Source organism: Adiantum capillus-veneris, chromosome 24 (assembly GCF_014529385.1).
Source record: "Adiantum capillus-veneris isolate H3 chromosome 24, ASM1452938v2, whole genome shotgun sequence".
NCBI classification, from domain to species: domain Eukaryota; kingdom Viridiplantae; phylum Streptophyta; class Polypodiopsida; order Polypodiales; family Pteridaceae; genus Adiantum; species Adiantum capillus-veneris.
In genome coordinates, this window is record NC_140954.1 from 14,140,175 (window position 1) to 14,159,974 (window position 19,800).

Here is a 19,800-nt window from a genome sequence, read left to right on the forward strand (position 1 = left end):
AGCTCCATTAGCTAGCCTTGCTCTTTGATGGACCATCTCTCCTTTGGATCCCTTTAACCTTGGCCGCGTGTTGAGACATATCCATAAGCACATGTCTATATTCTAACCCTTGTTCCCATTTATTCCCACATTAAATGATCATTAATATGAGAAAATCATTTTTTGGTTAGATATTAATTTTCATGACAGAAAATCCAAATCGTATTAGGATAATTACTTTGTTTACCACTTGTATAAAGCAGCTTATAAAGGTGATATGTACGGCTAGTACCACATAAGAGGAATAAGCCTTAATAGACCTCAATCACAAGCAACCCATATTGAGGCCAAGAGAGTTTGTGTAGTCTTAAATCCGAGTAAATATGTGCTCCCATTAATAAAGATTGGGTGGTCTCAACAATGTGTGTGTGTGTGTGTGTGTGTGTGTGTGTGTGTGTGTGTGTGTGTGTGTGTGTGTGTGTGTGTGTGAGAGAGAGAGAGAGAGAGAGAGAGAGAGAGAGCACTAGACATAAATAACCACATTAATAAGACAAAAAACATGGAGGCATGAAATAGCTATATTCAAATTTTAAAGGCTTGTGATACAATATGTTTTCTTAGCCCGGGGCCAGATGTCCAGTGTCCGGCTGCCCGCCCACCGTGTATACTTCCTTATTCATTATATACATATGAATAAGGAGCTCCTCACACATCACTCCCTGAGGTCTTGCTCCACCCACACATTGTGTACTCTCTCCTTTCCACATGCACACGCATCCACACACATGCACTCTTCAACTAGTATCAGAGCTATGGCAAAGAACCTCGTGCGCGACAACTTTTCGATGACAAACACGAGAGCGTCGGAGCGTGGCTATGGCAGCTTAAGTTTGGCGATGACGAATCCGGCTTGATGGTGCCAGATCTGAGCTTAGACATGTATTTTCAACTTGTATAGAGTTTGTGTAGCAAGAAAATGCTGAATTTTACGGAGAAACAACAAGAACAAGAAGTGTTCCAGCTCGTCTTTGCTGTTTTTGGCTCTCGAAACGATGTTTTTTGCATTTCTTTGTCACATGGAGTCATATGGATTTGATCTAGGATTCTAGGTTTGGATTTTAGCACATTCTAGACACGATCATGATGTCCATAGGGAAAACTCTACCATATTTTTCCCAGATTCTCGCCATGGTTTATGCGTATCCTTGGTTTGCTCTCTGATGGTTTAGTGGTCGAGTTTACTCCCACTCTGGCAGTTATCTGTAATTTTTTGGCTTGTAGTTTGCATTGAGTTTTGGCTCATTTTGCAAAGGAAACTCGATTTGTTTTTTCACGTCTTCTCGCCATAAAAGTTTGCAGTGTTATGCCATCTTGTACAATGGTCGATATATTCCCACTTTGACAGTGATCGAGTGTTTACTCTCACTTTGATAGGTTTTGTCAGCTTGGACACAGTTTTGGTGTTCTTGTACCCACTCTCGCAGGAGTGAGGTTAGTGTATGCTTGTGTGGCTATAGATAGACAGTCACACATTTCACAGGTTTTTTTAGATTTTCTCAAGCAGTTTCTCTTGTGGATGCGTTTTGAGCTAGTTTTCTCTCCACTTGCGTATATGGTTATGCGCTTTATGCTCGGTTGAGCTATTTATCCTAGTTTATGCTTGCAAATTATGGAGCTATTTTATGCATATGTGAGCATCAGCTTTGATGCGATTGGTCACAGTTTTCATGATTGTGTAGTGGTTGAGGGTGAAAGCATGTATAGGTGGACCACTTTTGCCACTATATAGTATATGGTTTTTGGGGTTGAGAAACTGGGTGGTTTAGGCGTTTGAAACAGTGGGATTAAATTCAAAATTTATGGAAAAAAAGGGTGAAAATTTGACGTGTACTAAGTGAAAGCGCTTACTCATTAATGATCACCTCAAGGTACGTTCAAGCACTTAATGCAAATATTCTCTCGAGTCTCGTCCCTCCCACTCTGTCTCGCTCGTTCCTCCCCCCTCTCTCTGTCTCGCCAGCACCATTCAGGTTTCTGATTCCCTCTTTCCTCCCTCCTTTGCATTTCTCTGCTAGTCGAAGCAACAAGCAACAACATCACAACAACAGCAAGCAACTTCAGGCGGAGTACTTTTTGCTGGTCTATGACCAAAAGATGAATGGATACAAAAATCTTTTTTGGGCTTTGTGCCAGAGGAGCATTCAATGATTGTGGAGATGGAAAGCCAGGAAGTTGACCTAGCAAGCCAAGGTGAAACTCTTGCAGGCTTGCAATTGAAAGTCTTAGAGCTTGAGACACAGCTCGATACCACTAGAAGAGAGCTTGCACTAGCTCAAAACAAGCTCACAAAGTACAACAAAAAGTTTGTTCCTCTTGCAGAAGAAGACATAGTAGCTGCCACAGCCAACCTAAACGCCTTTATGTCTACATCTTCCAACTCTGCGTCCATTGGCTTTGGTGAATTGTGTTTGAATGAGATTTTGACAGATCTTACTCAACATGTTGAGTTGTAAAAGCTATAAGTTCTATTGTTTTAATCATTCAAGCGATCGTTTAGTAATCATTCTACATAATCAACTCAAATATTTATCGCTTTGTGTCTTTTTCATCCTATCGGGAAATTATACAATATGTGTAAAATAAAAGTGATAGACAACATAACACAAAGTGACATGGTAAAAAGAGAGAGATCATAAGATATGGCCAACAAAACAAAGTAGCTTACAAGTACATCGTACCAAAAGTGATTTAGACAATGTCGTCACGATAAAACACTGGAACCATGTCATCAATTTCTTCCATGTCTGAACATTCTGAAGACACCTCCCACTATGACTCGCCATCACCTTGCACCTCAGTAGCAACAACTGACTCATGCCTTTGCTTTATACCAGAGCAATGTTCAGCCGCTCTCATCGCAATGTTGGTTAAAGCGTGGAACAATCTCATATTACAAAACACATATACAAGAGCCTTGGCTCGTTTTGGCTATAATCTATTTCTCTTTTTAGCATGTAGGAAGTCAAATGCATACTGATTTTTGTCGCAACTACCACTTGAAGCAGCAGTAGATAATACTCTGATAGCTACGTGTTGCAATTGTATCTTTTTCCACCATATTCTTTCCGCCACACGTTGACTATTTGCATAACGTGTTGGTGCATCCAAAGTGTGCCGACCATGGCAGAGGGCACAAGCAGTGATGTGTATTCTAACAAATGCATGGCAAAGTGCTAAAGCAGGTATGAGGCAGGTATGAAAGGTCAAAAGCAAGCAAGAAACAACGATTATGTATACTATATGTGGTTTTTAGGGCCATAATGCTATGTTATGGTGCCTGCCACACATGTGCATGGTCAAAGTGTTGAAAGTGCAAAAATGAGAGTGGTGGCCCTCATTATGCTCTACAAGTTGGTCCAAACGGCTCTTCAAATGGAGCCACAATGTGTAACATATGGATGTTTAAAGTTAGAGTGCATTGCAGATCCAAGACAAATAGGGCAGATGGAGACAGATGGTCAGAGCTAGTTTCAGCAGATAGATGTGAAGTGTTCATCATATGGTGCATGTTGGTCTTTTTGGATCAACAATGGGAGTCTCGATTGCCAAGATACAGGGCTTTGAAGTTTTGCAAGGGCCGGTTCTGAGCCAGTTTGGCCACATTGGGAGTTGTGCCATTCTGATGTTTTTTGAAGCTCAACCGGATTTGCAAAGGTAGTGAATGGAGTATGGAGATGACTAGAGGTAATGGCATGTCAATTGGAGTGCGGATTGACAACATACTAAAGTTTGAAAATGGTAGCAGTTGTCGACAGTGTAGTAGTAGATGACTTTTAGCCAGTTTGGGGCGTGTTGTTGGAGGGCCTGGCAAGATCAAAGGGCAGCAAGGTGTGTATGATTTGAATCCGGTAGGGGGGATATTTTTGTTGTATTTTGAGGCCCGATCATTAAAGCACTGAGCAGAAGATTGTAGGGCAGTGAAGTGAGGGTTAAAAAAAGAGGTTTTTAAAGTTTCTTTTATGACCAATACTTCGGAGCTTTTGAGGGGAAGTCGCCCAAACGCTGCCATGTGGCCAACTACGATCCCATAGGTGAGGACGAGAGCTCAAAGCCCGTGATATATATACTAGAGTGTTTTCCCTTCATTAAGCACAATGAGGGAGAGAGAGATCTCTAGCTCTCAACCATGGCAATGCCGTGTCGGGCACTGTGTGTGGCTTGTGATAGCGCTCTTGAGCAGCATGAGCATCTCTAGTCTTGTCATGCTATCTCAATGATGCTGCAAGCAATGCCCAATTCCATCCATTGGTTGTGTGCAACGATGATGTGATGGTCCATTGAGGGGGGTGTTCCCGTGCCCATAAGGGCCCCAAAGCTTTTGATTGAGAGTGAGGATCCCACCCCTTGTCAAAGAGCGATGACAACCAAAGGAGGGCCCTTCGATGAAACTTGGAGCTCAAGTCAAGCCCAAATTAGAAGGGAGGGTTACATGTAGCATTCGGGCTAAAAAATGAAAGGGTTGGCCAAAAATAGGAGGAGTTGTACATGCCCTATAGGGCCAATTTTTTGGCAGTTTTGGGCAGCTATTGGAGGAGGGTTTGGAAGAAAAGTTCTGAGTCAATGAGGGCACTGACAGAAAGAGGACTTCTCAAGCTCTCGGTGAGGAGATCTCCACAAGATTGAAGGATGCCAAAAAAATTTGCACTCGTCGAGGTTGTGCCAACGGAGCCGGATGGTAGCAGGTTTTCATGGTCGTTGTAGATGGTGATTTTGTCATAATTGGAGCAAACCAAGCCGATTTTTGTGCCCTTTCTTCCCCCTTTCCCCCCTTCTCATCTTTGCTCTACTCAAAGTGTTTGGTGTCGATGTATGAGTATTGTGTGCCCCCCGGGCCCTCTGTGTGAGTGAGAGAGAAAAAGAGAGAGGTGTGTGTTGTGAGATTGCTAGAAGCTGGAAAAATTGGGGTGTATGCTCTTTGCAATTGTCTGAATTGTGCATGCCTTGATATGCGTGTAGACGATGATCTAGATGTGAAGGTGTTTTCTAGTGGATGGGGGTGCTATGGAAACCCTTGGCTATAGAGAGGCAATTGTTTGTGTGTTGGGTGTGCTCCCTTTTCCCTTTTTTCAGTGTTGATGAAATGCATCTTTTCTCCATTCAGGCCCTAAGAGTTGCATGCAAACAACTTTGAAACCATGCATCACTTCAATATTGGAGGATTTTTCATGGAGATGAAATTTTGGATCCAAAGCAAATGATGTGTAGTGTAACGGCATGTGCATTTGCGCCCATCAAGATTCTGCACATGAAATTAGAAATTCTTTTGTCTCTACCAGTCAAAGTCCTTGAGCGTTTCAATGGCTTTTGACATATACTAATACACCTTCCCAAAGACAAAAGAATCTTTATCCACAAAGCGTAGCAAGTCCACAAAGGATTTAGTAAATTCACAACCTTTTCCACATTTCTCCAAAACACTGGAGAATTGATGATTTGATGAACCTTAATATTGTAGCTTAGTAACTGGGATATTTGATAAGCCATGCATCCCATTGCCTGTCGACAACTGTCTCCATCAGCGTATGTTGAGAACATCTTTCAGTGTTGACAACACATAATATGCAGTAGCAAACGAAGTCGCACAAAAGATTTGTTATGCCTTGTTAGGAAAATTTGTTTTGAATAAGGCATATGAAAATTGATGCTCTCTAATGAACGTTACTATTATGTTAACCTCTAGCAAAGTAGTCTTGATTTTGTCAACTTTGCCAATGTCTTTCAAAAGCAAATTGATAGTATGTGCACCACATGGTACCCATGTTGATTTCGGGTACTTTGCTTGTGTTGCAAGACCTGCACCTTAAAATTTACAGCATTGTCGATGACAATGAATGTTACATTCCTTGGCCCTCCAGATTTTGATATGGCACACTCATAGATCTTTGAAAGAAAGGGAATGGTTTTTCTTTCAAGGACGTGTGAATGGCTTCTAAAAATACTGACCCTCGGGGACAAATCAACAGCATAGTGATTTTAAAAAGCTTCTTCTGACAATTGTCCATCCATCCAAAGCTATAGTATACCCAAAGGTAGGAACATATTCCAATACTACACGTTTGAGCGTGATTTCTAACTCATCTTTGACTTTGTCAACATACTCTGTACGCATTTTATTATAATCCAACGTCACAAACCTTTTTTTGACAATGCTCATCAATGCATCTTTGAAGATAGGATTGTGCACTACATTGAATGGAATACCATATGCGAGAAATGCTTGCGTCCACTTCGAATGTAGAACGTATAACCACTATTTATCAAAAGCTTGATGGAGTGTTTGATCCATAGATATCCCTCTTCCAATACCATCGGTACAATTTCTCTTAGAATTTGATACATTACTAAATGAACATGCTTCAAAGGATGTTGTACCACCGTGGACTTCACTCTTGGAACAAAGATTAGGGAAATTGTGCTCTCTATTCTCAGTGCACATCAGATCCCTCTCCTCATTCGCAACAATTTTGTCTTCATCCAATGGATCTACTCTTCCCAGAGTACGACCGCTTTTGCTTGCCCCTTTAGTTTTTCTCTCAAGGATGGGTCAAGGATTTCCCCCTTTAGTGCTTCAATAAGGTGACAACATTATTGTAATTGAAGCACTACTAGCAGTACAAGATAAACATCAAGTACAGTCAAGAAACCTTAATTAGAAATCTTCCTGGAAGTGTGAGCAACGTAAAGTTTTAACACAAGAAGGTGATAACATTATTGTAGTCACTTGAAGCACTTCTAACCGTACAAGATAAACATCAAGTACGGTCAAAAAGCTTCAATTAAAAACTTGGTCAAACTTCTGTCATGTGTGAGTACATCACTCTAACACAAGGACTTAGAGAAATTCCTAATTCTATATTCATTTTGAAGTGTGAGATAAACTCAAACACAACAAAAATGAATGATTAAAACCTATATAAATGTATGGAATATATAGCATAATAACACGAAAGTTTAAACACAAGAGAATACTACAACCTAGATCGTAGCAAATAAAAATCATAAACATTAATTTATATCCCGTGCAGGTCCATATTCAAGTAAAGTTTCTCATCTCTCAAGCAAAAACTAGCATGTAAATTTTGGGAGTAAAATATTAATCTAAGTGAAACAACCAATTATCTCTAGTGCGAGTAAACACTTTTACTCTTGCACAAAGATAAATAGTCACTATTTACAATATGTACCCCATCTTCAAGTGTGAGTATATACTCCAACACAATGATAGACGATTTAAAAACCTAATCTTCTTCTCTTTAAGTGTGAGAAAACTCCAACACAGAAAGAGTGCAATTCTAATTTTTAAAACTATTCAAAAATATTCAATTTAAAAATAAAAAACAAAAAAACCTCTACAAATTATAATAATTAAAATTTAAGTATATCATTAAAAAAATTTAATAAATAACTTAAATCTTTACTTTTGTCATTTTTTAAAAAATCACATTTTTTTCTTGGAGAAGAGGATTTTTTTTTTCAAACAATTTGATACTTGATTGTGTGAAATGCTACTAGGGGGCACCGGTGGTCGCGTATATAAACTTTGCACTTCGATCGAAGAAATCTTCGATCAAAGTGCAGAGAAATAATACGGAGGGCCGAATTCAATAAAGTGTCACTATATAATACAGTCGTTTTATTTGGTCAAACATATTATATAATTAAACGCATACAATACGTTTAATGTTTAACATATAATGCAACTTAGACCTTTATCAACCAGGAAGACTGCCATAAAAGTATTGAAAGGCTATTGTTTGATAATGGACTTCACGGGAGGGAACATGGTGATTGAGAAAGAGTTTCCAAAAAGGCTTCTATTAGTGGGGTGACAGCCATGACCTTCCCTAAGATTCCATGGAAAATTTGATAGGGGTGCATCTAAAGTCCAGTACAACCAATGGAATGGTCAGCATAAGGATATGAAGGTGCAAAATCAAATCATGCTTAGGTATTTCTACTACCTTCATAAGGGGAGGATGTTCTTAAACATGGTTTTCCACTCACTTTTTCTCATTTCTTTTTAAACAAGCCTCACCTCTCTTCCCACTCATTTCAACTGCATTTCTCAACACACTTTCTCCCTTCTCAACTGTATAGTGGTGGCCACCATCATCCAAATATCATCTTAGTAGGCTTGCTATAAGACTATACAACATTTGCACAACTCCTTAAGCACATTTGGTAAGCATTTCGTTTGAGGCAGTGCCATCTCTACGCAAAAATAGCATACACATTCGATCTCCCATTGACACTATTTTGGTGCAAAAATGGCACCATTTAGCAAGAAAAACATTTCATTTTAAGTCGTGGTCTCTACTCTCTACACAAATTTAGTATGTTAGGATAAGTCCTCACTTACTCTATTTTTGCACAAGGTCGACACCCCTAGCAAGCACAAGTCAAATTTGACAATAGAACTCAAAATATGGTGATTTCAACCTTTCTAGGCCCCAAACCCTAGGATCGGCTCTTGGCTCTCCTTTTTTGGATGTGAGAGGTGATCCTAGGGTTTTTGGACCCTCTAGATACACTAGCACGATCAAAGTCACCATTTGAGCCATATTGTTAGTTTTCATTTATTCTTGTTAGTTATAGTACCTTGATTGGGTAATTTTAATGATACGCTAATTTCGTGAAAGAGGGACACACTTGAAATAGCACGTATGTTCTTATTGGTGTCGATCTTGTGCAAAATTAGGCTAGATAGACTTCTCTCCAAGTGCTCTATTCTTGCGTACCAATTCAACACTCTTTATCCTGATAATAAACTTGGATGTAGATGGTGTCCACGGCTTTCTTCTACACATGAATATAAAAGGCAAGTATTCTTCTAAATTATATGGTTCTATTCACTTACACTATGATTGATGATGCAAGAAGTGAAAGCCATTAGTAGCAAGGACCAAGCAACCTACTAGGAAGGTTCTTAAAGAGGAGGTTAAATAGTAAGAGCTGGAGGATGAATCAAAACCAAACCAAGGAGAGAGCTCAAAGTATAAGAAAAGCATGTAGGTAAAAATAATCACCTAACAAAAGAATCAATACCAAGATCCCACTTAAGCCTCTTCCAAAGAAGAGAATATTTTTCAAAAGAGTGATATGCTTTAGGGAGATTGGGAGAGTCATTGTGGCAATTCTTAAGCTTCCTTTTCAAAAAATTTGCAAGCAAGTCGCAAAGCAATTCAAAATAGATATCAGGAGGAATTTCATAAAGAGCACAAAACATATCCCTTTTTTAACTTGCAATGTCCCTTTTTGAAGACCAACATTTTGTATAGTATAGCTATACACATCCCTTGTACATGTTGATTATAAATTTAGAAAATAGAGTAAATACAAGTAAAATGAACCAAAGGCTTCCACTATTATAATTTCATTGCCTCCAAGATAGTCTCTCAATTTTATTCACGATTATAATAGCCATTGTGTCTGTCTTTGCATATTCATTCCAATCTAGTTGTGTTGACAGAAGCACGTCAATCCCCAAAGAATATTCCATGTCATCTTCAACCCCTATACATGACAGACTTAAATACTCTACCAACCATGGTGGGAATTGTTCAAGGTAAGTTGAGATGATGAAAACTAGCTCTAAGTCTAGCTCTACCTTATCCTCTACTTCCTTTTCTACCTTCTTTTCCTCTTCTATGGTCTTCTACTTATGAACTTTTCTCTCCATTTTCTTTTGCTTGCAAATTATGATCCTTAGCCATATTTCTATCCATATTGCTCATTCTAGGTGTGGACGGGTGATTTTGGCAAATTGGGGTGAGCAATTTATGGTTTCATGAACCAAGGGAATGACAAGATTGTAAATGATAGCACTATGGTTTTTTGAGCATTTAAAAACCTTACAATATTGAAAGCATCACATTGGCACTCCATCGGCATACCTTTTCACATACAACCACACAAAAGCCTTACAAAATTGAAAACGACAAAATGAGCCATTTGCACCAAATAAGTAATTAGCATTGATTTCAAAATATTTTGTACAAAATGCCAGTTGTAGTCACAATGGATACAAATTGCCAACACTATTGTCAATAGGAAAGGGCTCTAACTAAGGAATAGGCTTTAGATGCACAATCAAGTAGATGCACAGCCTTGTCTGGCACTTCTTTGTTTCCTTTTCAATTCTTTTTGGGACTTGCAAGGCATATTATTAGAAGGAGAAAGTAAGACTATGACATATACTCAAGAAAAAAAAAGGCAAAGAAAATAACTAGAGTGCTTCGTTAGCCATTCGTTTGACTCTATCGTGCTGATTTTTGATATTGTAGAGTCGACACTTCTCGAGCTTCAACTTGTCTGTAAGTTCAAACCAGAACAAAGAACTCTCATACATGGACTTTGGTAAGCTTGATCAAACAATCTGTTGCATCTCTCCCTCCAAAAGCTGATTATGGAATGCCCTAAGACTAACCGACTCCAAGAGGGAACAAAGCTAAAAGGGGGAATAAAGCCCAAAGCTTTGAACAGATGAGGAATGTCATCTTCCTGCCATTGACACCTTGGGAATTTGCTGTTTAAGACACCGATACTCTCAGCTTTTTGATATGTTCAAATTGCTTTTGATCTCTCCCTCTTAATACAAATTCTGATGCTTTTACTGGGAAAAAAAGAGCATAGTCATACTAAACTTCAAGAATTGCAAACTTGATGGTTTGTAGTACTTGGTAGACTTTTTATTGAGCATTGTGAACACATTCATATTTATGATGAATTAGATTGGAAAGAATTCACCTTCGAATTTTGAAACTGCTTCTCACATTTTCAGCCATGACCTATACCTACATACATTCCGCTCGAGCCATAGCGTGGGCTCTCCACTGTGTCTCGTCACATAATCCTTGAGCATTGAGAGTCACTTATCCATATAGTTCATTACATGTATCTTTTGGTCCCATACATCATATTTGACCACCCAAAATGATAATAAAAAATCACATGTACCTTTGGTCCTACAGGTCATATTTGTCCATCCAGGACAATAATAAAAAATATACATCTCTCTCTCTCTCTCCCCTCCCGCCCACACGCACCCTATCAAAGTTATCAAATTTTGCATACTCGAGAGCTTTTGCCAACATGATCATTCTATCTGCTCTAAAGTTGAAGGTTACAACTGCATCACCATCAACAATTGGACCAACGGACTTGCCATTTTTGTCCACGATCACAAATGGAGGACATTATTGGTCATTGAATTTTGGATTATCTGCCTCCAATTTCATAAGAGCTTCAATACCACTCTTGAACTTGCGAGGAGCTTCTCCCAGAACTTGTGCCTCCCAGCCTCTTTTTACCACATTCTAGTCATTCTTTTTCACAAAGTCCCAACAAAACAAAATCTTTAAGACTGCATTGCAGACCCAAATCAAAGTGAAACGATCAACAACGACAATTCCTATTGATCCTGACTTGGCTTAAGGTGTTTGCATGGATGCATTAAGACCCATATTGAAATCTTAGCAAGCTCTTTCAAACCAAAAGGCAATTGTCGGTATTTGGTAATCACAAGGTACCTCGTAGTGATTCATAGTTACATGCATACGCTCCCCTCCAGATGCCAGTGAGGCATCCACTCCTTGTTGCCGTAACTCTTCTAAATCTTTCTCGAGAAAAATATTGGAAACTATATATGCCATTTCAATACTTCTCAAGTGAAAAAATTTATGAAAGGATGAGAGAGAGAAAAAGAGAGAGAGAGAGAGAGAGAGAGAGAGAGAGAGAGAGAGAGAGAGGCTACCGATTGCCGTGGTTTAGAGGTGTAACTAAAAAGAATGAGATGATACCCATCATAGTGCTTCAGAGGGGTACCTTGCAAAAAACCACAAGGAGGGTTAGAGGTTTGTCAAGCTCAATGTTCGTAATCATACAAGATGTCAATGTTATTAATTGTTTGTTGTTCCATTTTTATGTTTCAAAAAGAAAAAATAACATGCAAGTTTCCTTACATGGGGGAGTTTGCACAGTCCTCCCCAATTTTTATAATATGAAGGAGCGTGCCATTCCCACGGCAGCGTGCAATTCTCAGTGTGTTCATTAACTGCGTTCTCAGTGTCAAAAATGTCAAAAATCACAGAATGATAATGCTTACTCACCGCGCGATTGAAGGAAGGCCTTTCCTTCACATTTGCTAAAAACATCTCAATGCTTCGTTGCCACAACCATGTTGTGTATATCTCATGAAAACCTCCTAGCCATGAAAAAGCACCTTTCTTTTGCATCTGGTGAAAAATTTGATTATTTCGTTATTGCCATAGCCATGTTGGGTATATCTTGTAGTGCACCACATTTGGCATACATACCCTGAGTGGATACATGCATAGAGCACATTGATATAAGTAATTGCATTGGGGGAAATGCCATCTTGCTGCATGCATTGAAAACAGTCCAGAGCTTTGTTGGCCCGCCCTTGCTGGGCATATCCTCCTATAAGTGCAGTCCAAGAAACTACATTTGGGGAGAAACCCTCCCTCCGCATTCGCTAAAAACACCCCTTAGCTTCCTGGCCCTGCCCCTGTCGGGCATATCCTGTAAACAATGCATTCCAAGAGACTTCATTCCGGACAAAAAGCTGGTCAAGAACTTGTTGTGCTTTCAAAAGTACACCACACTTGGCATACATGTCAACCAAAGCATTGCCAAGCATGACATCTTTTTGTAACAGACCCTGCCTAACAATCTCATCATGACTCTGCTTGCCCATGATACCGTTTTGCATAATGCCACATGCCTTCAAAACACAAGCATAGGTAACCGCATCCGGAGAGAAGCCCTCACTTTGCATCCGATGAACACAACCAAGCACTTCCTGGCCCTGATCTTGTTGGGCATATCCTGCAATTAATGCATTCCAAGAGACTGCATCCGTACATAAAGCTCGTCAAGAACTTGTTGTGCTACACTACACTTGGCATGCATGTCAACCAAAGCATTACCAAGCACGATAGTTTTTTCCAACAGCCCTCGACTAACAAGCTCATCATGAATTTGTTTTCCTGTGTCGACGTCTTTCAAAGTGCCACATGCCTTCAAAATGCAAGCATAGGTGATTGCATCTGGAGAGAAGCCCTCGCTTCACACTCACTGGAAACATCTCAATGCTTCTTGGCCCTGCGCTTGTTGGGCATAACCTGCAATCAATGCATTCCAAGAGACCGCATCTCGATCAAGAAGCTCGTCAAGAACTTGTTGAGATTTCAAAAGTACACCACACTTGGCATACATGTCAACCAAATCATTGCCAAGCAGTTCTTTCCAATAGCCCCTGATTGACAATCTCATCGTGAATTTGTTTGCCCATATCAATGTCTCGCATAATGCCACATGCCTTCAAAATGCAAGCATAGGTGACCGCATCTGGAGAGAAACCTCACTTCGCATACAATGGAAACAATTCAAAGCTTTCTGGCCCTGGCCTTGTTGGGCATATCCGGCAATTAATGCAGTCCAAGAGATGACATCTCGGTTGGGAAGCTCGTCTAGAACTTGTTGTGCTTTCCAAAGTACACCACAATTAGCATACATGTATACCAACGCATTGCCAAGCACGACATTCTTCTCCAACAGCCTCTGACTAACAATCTCGTCATGAATTTGTTTGCCCAGATCAACGTCTTGAATAATATTGCATGCCTTCAAGGCACAAGCATAGGTGACCGCATCCGGAGAGAGGCCCTCGCTTTGCAAGCGGGAAACAAAACCTGGCCCAAGTTTTCTAAACGGCATGAAGGAGCTATGTGACCTCATTTGTCATTAGCATTACGCAAGCTCTTGCCAAGCTCACTTTTTGTAATAAGATTAAAAATGCTTGTAGCAAAATCTCACGTCTAGCCAAAATAAAAGAGGACATGGATGCATAATGTCTCATTTGGCAATCCTTGAACAACGTTATGGTCAGGCACAATTGTGAGCTGGCAGAATTCCATGGGCAGCAATGTGGATTGAACCAACAACTTTAGCATTATAACATGTAGGTGTCATTGTCAGACAATGTTAAATTGAAAGGGCCTTCTAAAAGACTTGACCATCCCCAAAGCATTGATAAAAACTAGGTTCCTCCTCACCAATCCCATGTACAGAATCAACGGTCACAGAACCACAATGTGTGTACAAAAGGAGTATATAATGACCTTGATGCACCTACTTGGCCACAGAAATAAATAGACATAACAAGAGTGAAATGCTTCTCACCATACACCACTGCTCTGCCTTCAATCAATGAGTAAGGTAGATCAAAGGGGGGTCTATGCAAGTGTTGGACTTCTCCCCTTGGCTTTTGCTTTCCATTAACACAAGTCAATCATATTGGGGGCATGGGAATGTACCTTGCCTTGGATGGGCTTGGTGAAAGTCTTCGAAGTCGCCTTCGCTTCTTCTTCAAGGTCCAACCAACTTGCAAACTCCAAAATCTCCTTCACCCCTTCAAAGCAGCTCATGTATATGTTGTTGCGGGGTCAAAAAAGGTGTGGAGATTGATCACACAGACAGCAATCCATTGCGCCTGCTTGTAGAGAAGGCGACCCTTGGTCCTCTTTGCTCAAATGTCTACAGAAAAAGCACCTTTCCTTGAAAATCCACAGAGAATCTTCTACGAAGGCATTATTTCCAGCAGCCCCTTTGGCTACAATCTCCTTTCCTTGTAGAATTCTGTCGAAACAGAAGCTTGAAACAACAATCTTTGATCTTTCAAAGTCTTGCTTTATCTCCAAAATAGAAGTAGCGAGCCTTAAGCCGAGAGAGTACAGAAAAAGGTAAGGAACGTGGAGAGGGTGAGCATGTCAAGCGACGACGTAGAAGCCATGGCATGCTGTCCTATTAGTGCGGACATGAGCGATGACCTGTAGGATGGTGCGTGCAAAATGGTCTCCTGGGGAGAGAGAGAGAGAGAGAGAGAGAGAGAGAGAGAGAGAGAGAGAGAGAGAGAGAGAGAGAGAGAGAGAGAGAGAGAGAGAGAGAGAGAGAGACCCAGGCTCGATTCCATATATAGGCACAAAAAGAGGAGCCATGTGGGCTAATGACAGGCCAGGAATTTGGAATTTCCCACTACACTAATGAAGTAATAAGTAAACATTTCAAGCACTTTTTGATGCTACCACAATATTTGATCTCCTTTCTCGAATGCACTGCTCATGCTGCTTTTGTGCTCGTCGCCTTCATTTCTAGCACCTGCAGAAGATTAGGATGCAACCAGCAATGGCAGAGGGGATAGCGCCAGGCCTCCACTAGGTGCAAGCTAAGTTTGAAGATGGAGCAATAGCTTTTGGGCCAGATGCACCTGCTTGCCCGGTTTGGAATCGCAGGCAGGTAGTAGGAGTAGCTCAAAAAGCATTGCGAGCATTTCGATTGACCAAAATAGCCCAGCATGCCGCCACATACATGCCAATTGCTTTGGCAGAGGCCCAATACCCATCCTGCTTTGGAGCCTCGCTCATCACTTTCTCCATTAGATCAGCAACGGTGCTCAGCATTACCACATCGTTGATGTTGCCAGTATTGCATAAACCCAGCATGTAGGCGGTGTCCATGAACGAGAAGGTGTCTTCGCATAGAAAGGAGCCATCCATGTGAATGCATGCTTCACCGACTCTGGGCACTCCTACGATAAGCAAGCGGTGACGTTCTGCACACATTGCCCGCATGAGGGCGCTGAGAGGTTGCCCTTGTACTGAAAGACAATGTATAGGCCTGTGTTTCCTGGAGGAGTTGCGCTATACTTTCTACCTTGCGATGAGAGTGTGGTGAGATTGCGTAGACTTGTGTTAAAATTGCTACACGAACGTGTTGCTGCTAAGCGAGGTGGTGGTATTGCGCATGCACTGTAGGCGCTGGAGGGCATCTTGCTGCATGCAAAAGACAAGACTACTCAATAACATCGCTTTCCGTATTTAAAAATAGCCTTTGTAAATCGCTGTAAAGCGCTGGCCATGTGGGTCATTGACAGGCAGAGTGCTTTGAAAACGACACTACGCTAACAAAGTAATCATTATCTAAACACCTTGCCACGCATTTCAAAAGCAAAAGTTGTAGGTAAATCTATCTCCACATTTCGTAGATCCTGCCTCACTTGGTGTAATGTCCAAATGAATTTTATCTTCAAGGTGGCTAGGTGTTCCGTGTTCATCCATGCATCAATGTTCTGGATAGGGTTCTTAGTATAATCATCTATGTTTTGATCTAGAGGGACCACTTGACCACCCACATGATGCCATCGAGTGTAAAAGAAAGACAAGATGAAGTTTTGCGTGTGGATCAAGTAATGGAGCCACATTGCACTTTGTAAATCATTTGATTCACTTTTTTCCTAAGCCCAACCTTCATCGACAAATTCTAATACATTTTTTGTGTCTAAGCACTTAATTGAAATTATTGTTATAAACATTTTCAAATCTATGTTTGCAAAAGAATCCACAAAGACAAGTGATTGACATAAAAATTGATAAGTATTTTGCTCTGTTTTCTTATAATGTTAGCCTTTAGACATTTTTGAATTTCATTCAAAAAAATGCACCTGCAGCTTTCACCTGTTGTCAAGCTTGGTAGTGGCGACTCCACTCTTGAAATCAGGTTGTGTAAGCTTGGAGATACTACCACAATCCTTCATGGATCTTGGTATAACATAGAAATAATCATTAAAGAATACCCTCTTCTCTACAAGATACCCACGAGTGCTCCCTTTGTAAATCTCCTCCAGAATGGAGCCATGCATGATTATTTAGCTACCCGTGGTTATTTTTCTACTAGTGATTATGGATATTGGGATTCACCGATTATGTTTGTCTAATGTGCCTTATGTGGTGATGGTTTCAATGGACGTGCTAGGGTGTTTTTTATCATGTGGACTACATTGCTTGAGGTGAAGAAGATGGCCCTCAAAAGATGAAGATAAATAGAGGGTAGCAGAAGAGGAGGAAGAAGAAGGTGGTGGGATGAGGAGGGAAGAGAAGATATAAAAACTCCTTTTGGTCGGTAAAAGAAACCGCCTTGAGGTAAAAGGAGCATGTAATGGAAAGTTACCTTAGATTGCCTTTGAATGAAAAATCATTTTAGAAATTCAAAAGCAATTTTTAGAATGAAGGTTCTGTAATGAAAGACCTCCCCCCATTGGCATAGATCAATCTCTCTCTAAACAGTAAGATGCAAAAAAGACCTCAAACTTACCCTAATGATGGTATTCTTGCAGACCATTTTATCTGTATTAAGTGATTCCGCATTCCTTACTATGCCCAAAATTATGGGGCATCCTAACATTTAGGTCTTTTGTTTTGTCTTTGGATTGGCAGGTGAGGTCTCTTGCAATTGTTCCTACAATTTTAAAACTTACCTTCTTTGTCTTCTACCTTAGTGATGGGGGTGCTCTATGACTTTGCATAAACCTACTTGGGTGAAGTAACTCATTGAGAGCTACTTATGGATTAGGCTTCTCAATGAAAGTGGTCTCTTGATGTGAACCAAGTCTTCACATTATTGTAATTATAAGAAATTATACTTAAGTTGGGTTTTGACGAGCCGATTTGCTACTTCTTCATTAATCCGCACATGCACAATCACTTAGCGTGGATGACTCTAGATTTCCTTCACATGTTGTGTTTGGTTTTCAGTCGATGACTAGGGCATTTGGGTATTGCTTGACAAATCTACCCTCTTCATTATCAAACTATATCTTCCTTGAAGAATCTCCCCTACTACGTTTTGTGGTACATCTTCTATAGACGAAACCACCCTATGTACCTGCAATATGGTATTCACCCTTTTGTGCCTTTGACTTGTACCCTTTCAACTCTTGTAGTCGAGCAACATGTTATCTTCAACCTATCCTCTTCATTTGGATGTGCTCTCTTCACTCTTCTGGTGGACCATTTGATGATGTTGCACACTCCACGAGGAAGTATTCTTAAAGCCTACTTTCAATAGTTTTCAAGTAAGGATTTGATCAATGTTTCTCTTTGTGTGTCTTTGATAACCAGTATAGGATGTATACTGAGTTGTTGAGGGTTTAATTATGATTCCTCCTCAATTTGCATGTTAAGATGTGCCTTTCTAACTAGAGGGTTTTTAATTTGATCTAATGAATTGTGATCTTTGGGTTCTAGCTTACTAAAGGCTATCTAACTTTTTTGGCCTTCTCAGTGTAAGTCACTATACAATAGTGAGCATATGACTAATCTCAACTATGATATTAAGACCGAGTTCTCAAATCATTAAACGGCATTTGGGGTTCTATCTTGATTGATGGTCATCTAATGACTGTTATGGTTTGGTGATTTTCCTGTTTAGCCATTTGGATTGGATGATGGCATTGAGATTAAGATGTTTTGTTTAGGTAGCTATGCACTCCTTGGTCTCTATTGGGATAGTTCATTCTAGCTCTGAGTCTAGTCTTTTGTTATGGATTTATCTTTGGGTTTTGGTGTCTATCTATAACTTTGAATCATGACCTATCATAACAGATTTCTCTCTCGAGATGTAGTCCTCTCACTTCTACTTTGTCTGTAGAGTTGGTTTCACTGGCTCAATCTGTGAGCTTTCAGATTTATCTAGGGTGCCTTGGCTAATATAATTATAAGATTTAGTACAATTGAAACACTTGAAAAAAGATCTTACCTTGGGGTTGAATCCTTCTTCAAATTCATGTTGGGATGTATTTGATTGAAGGATTTACATTATGATTGGGTCAAAAGGTAAACTGGTTAAAATGGGATGATCTTAATCTTTGTAAGTTTGCTTCTTTGTAACAAATAGTGAGCCCTGCCCTAGAATGATGGCTTTAAGGTGGTTGGATTGAACTGTGCTACTTAAATTCTTGCTCTGGTTTAACATTGGTTGTTATGATTCCAAAAAGTTTTACTTGTAATAGATGACCAAGCTATACGTTACCTATTGTGGGTGACATGGATGACAAGTGTGGGTGGCCATTAAGACTTGCCTTCTAAGCTACTTGAAATCATTTCTAATGAATGGTTTTTGAGGTTGATGGGGGCAAGTAACAATTTTTTTATATCTTCTAGTAGGTGTATGTGTTAACCACTGGCATCCACTTCTAGTAGTCATGGGCCGGGCTTGTCAGTCCAATAGGAAAAGGGTAAGAGTGATCGTCGATGAGAGGTCACTCTAACTGGAACATTCAAGGGTTGGTTGGCTAAGCATGGGCACCCAAGTGTGAATGGGCGAGCTCATATAAAAGTCACCTAAACCTAGAAATCACTCATTCTCTCATTTGTGCAATTGAAGAGTGCTCTTGCTCCATCTCCATCTTCTTCTTCATCTCCTTGTGTGTGTGTGTGTGTGTGTGTGTGTGTGTGTGTGTGTGTGTGTGAGAGAGAGAGAGAGAGAGAGAGAGAGAGAAAGAGAGAGAGAGAGAGAGAGTTTGTGTGCGTGTGTGATCGAGCATTGCAACCGCACGGCGGCGGCGAGGCGGTTGAGCGCAACACGGTGGTAGCTCCCTCTTCTTCGCGACGAGGAATCCTCCATGAAGGCGAGCATAGGGTGGTGAGTGACACACCCTTGCTCTCTTGAGCTTGCTAGATTAGTCTGGTTGTGTGCTTGCAGCCATTTGTGGCTCGCACATAGTGTACGGCAAGTCCCTTGCTTTGACACGTGCGATAGGAGCGCAAATTTTTGGCACCGTTGCCGAGGAAATTCCTTGCACTAAGCTCGAATAGCACTCTATGCTGCTTTGTGGTGCATTTGTGAAATGTAAGAAAGGTAGAGAAAGAAGGTGTGTGGCTTGTTGAGAAGGATTTGTGACCTTTG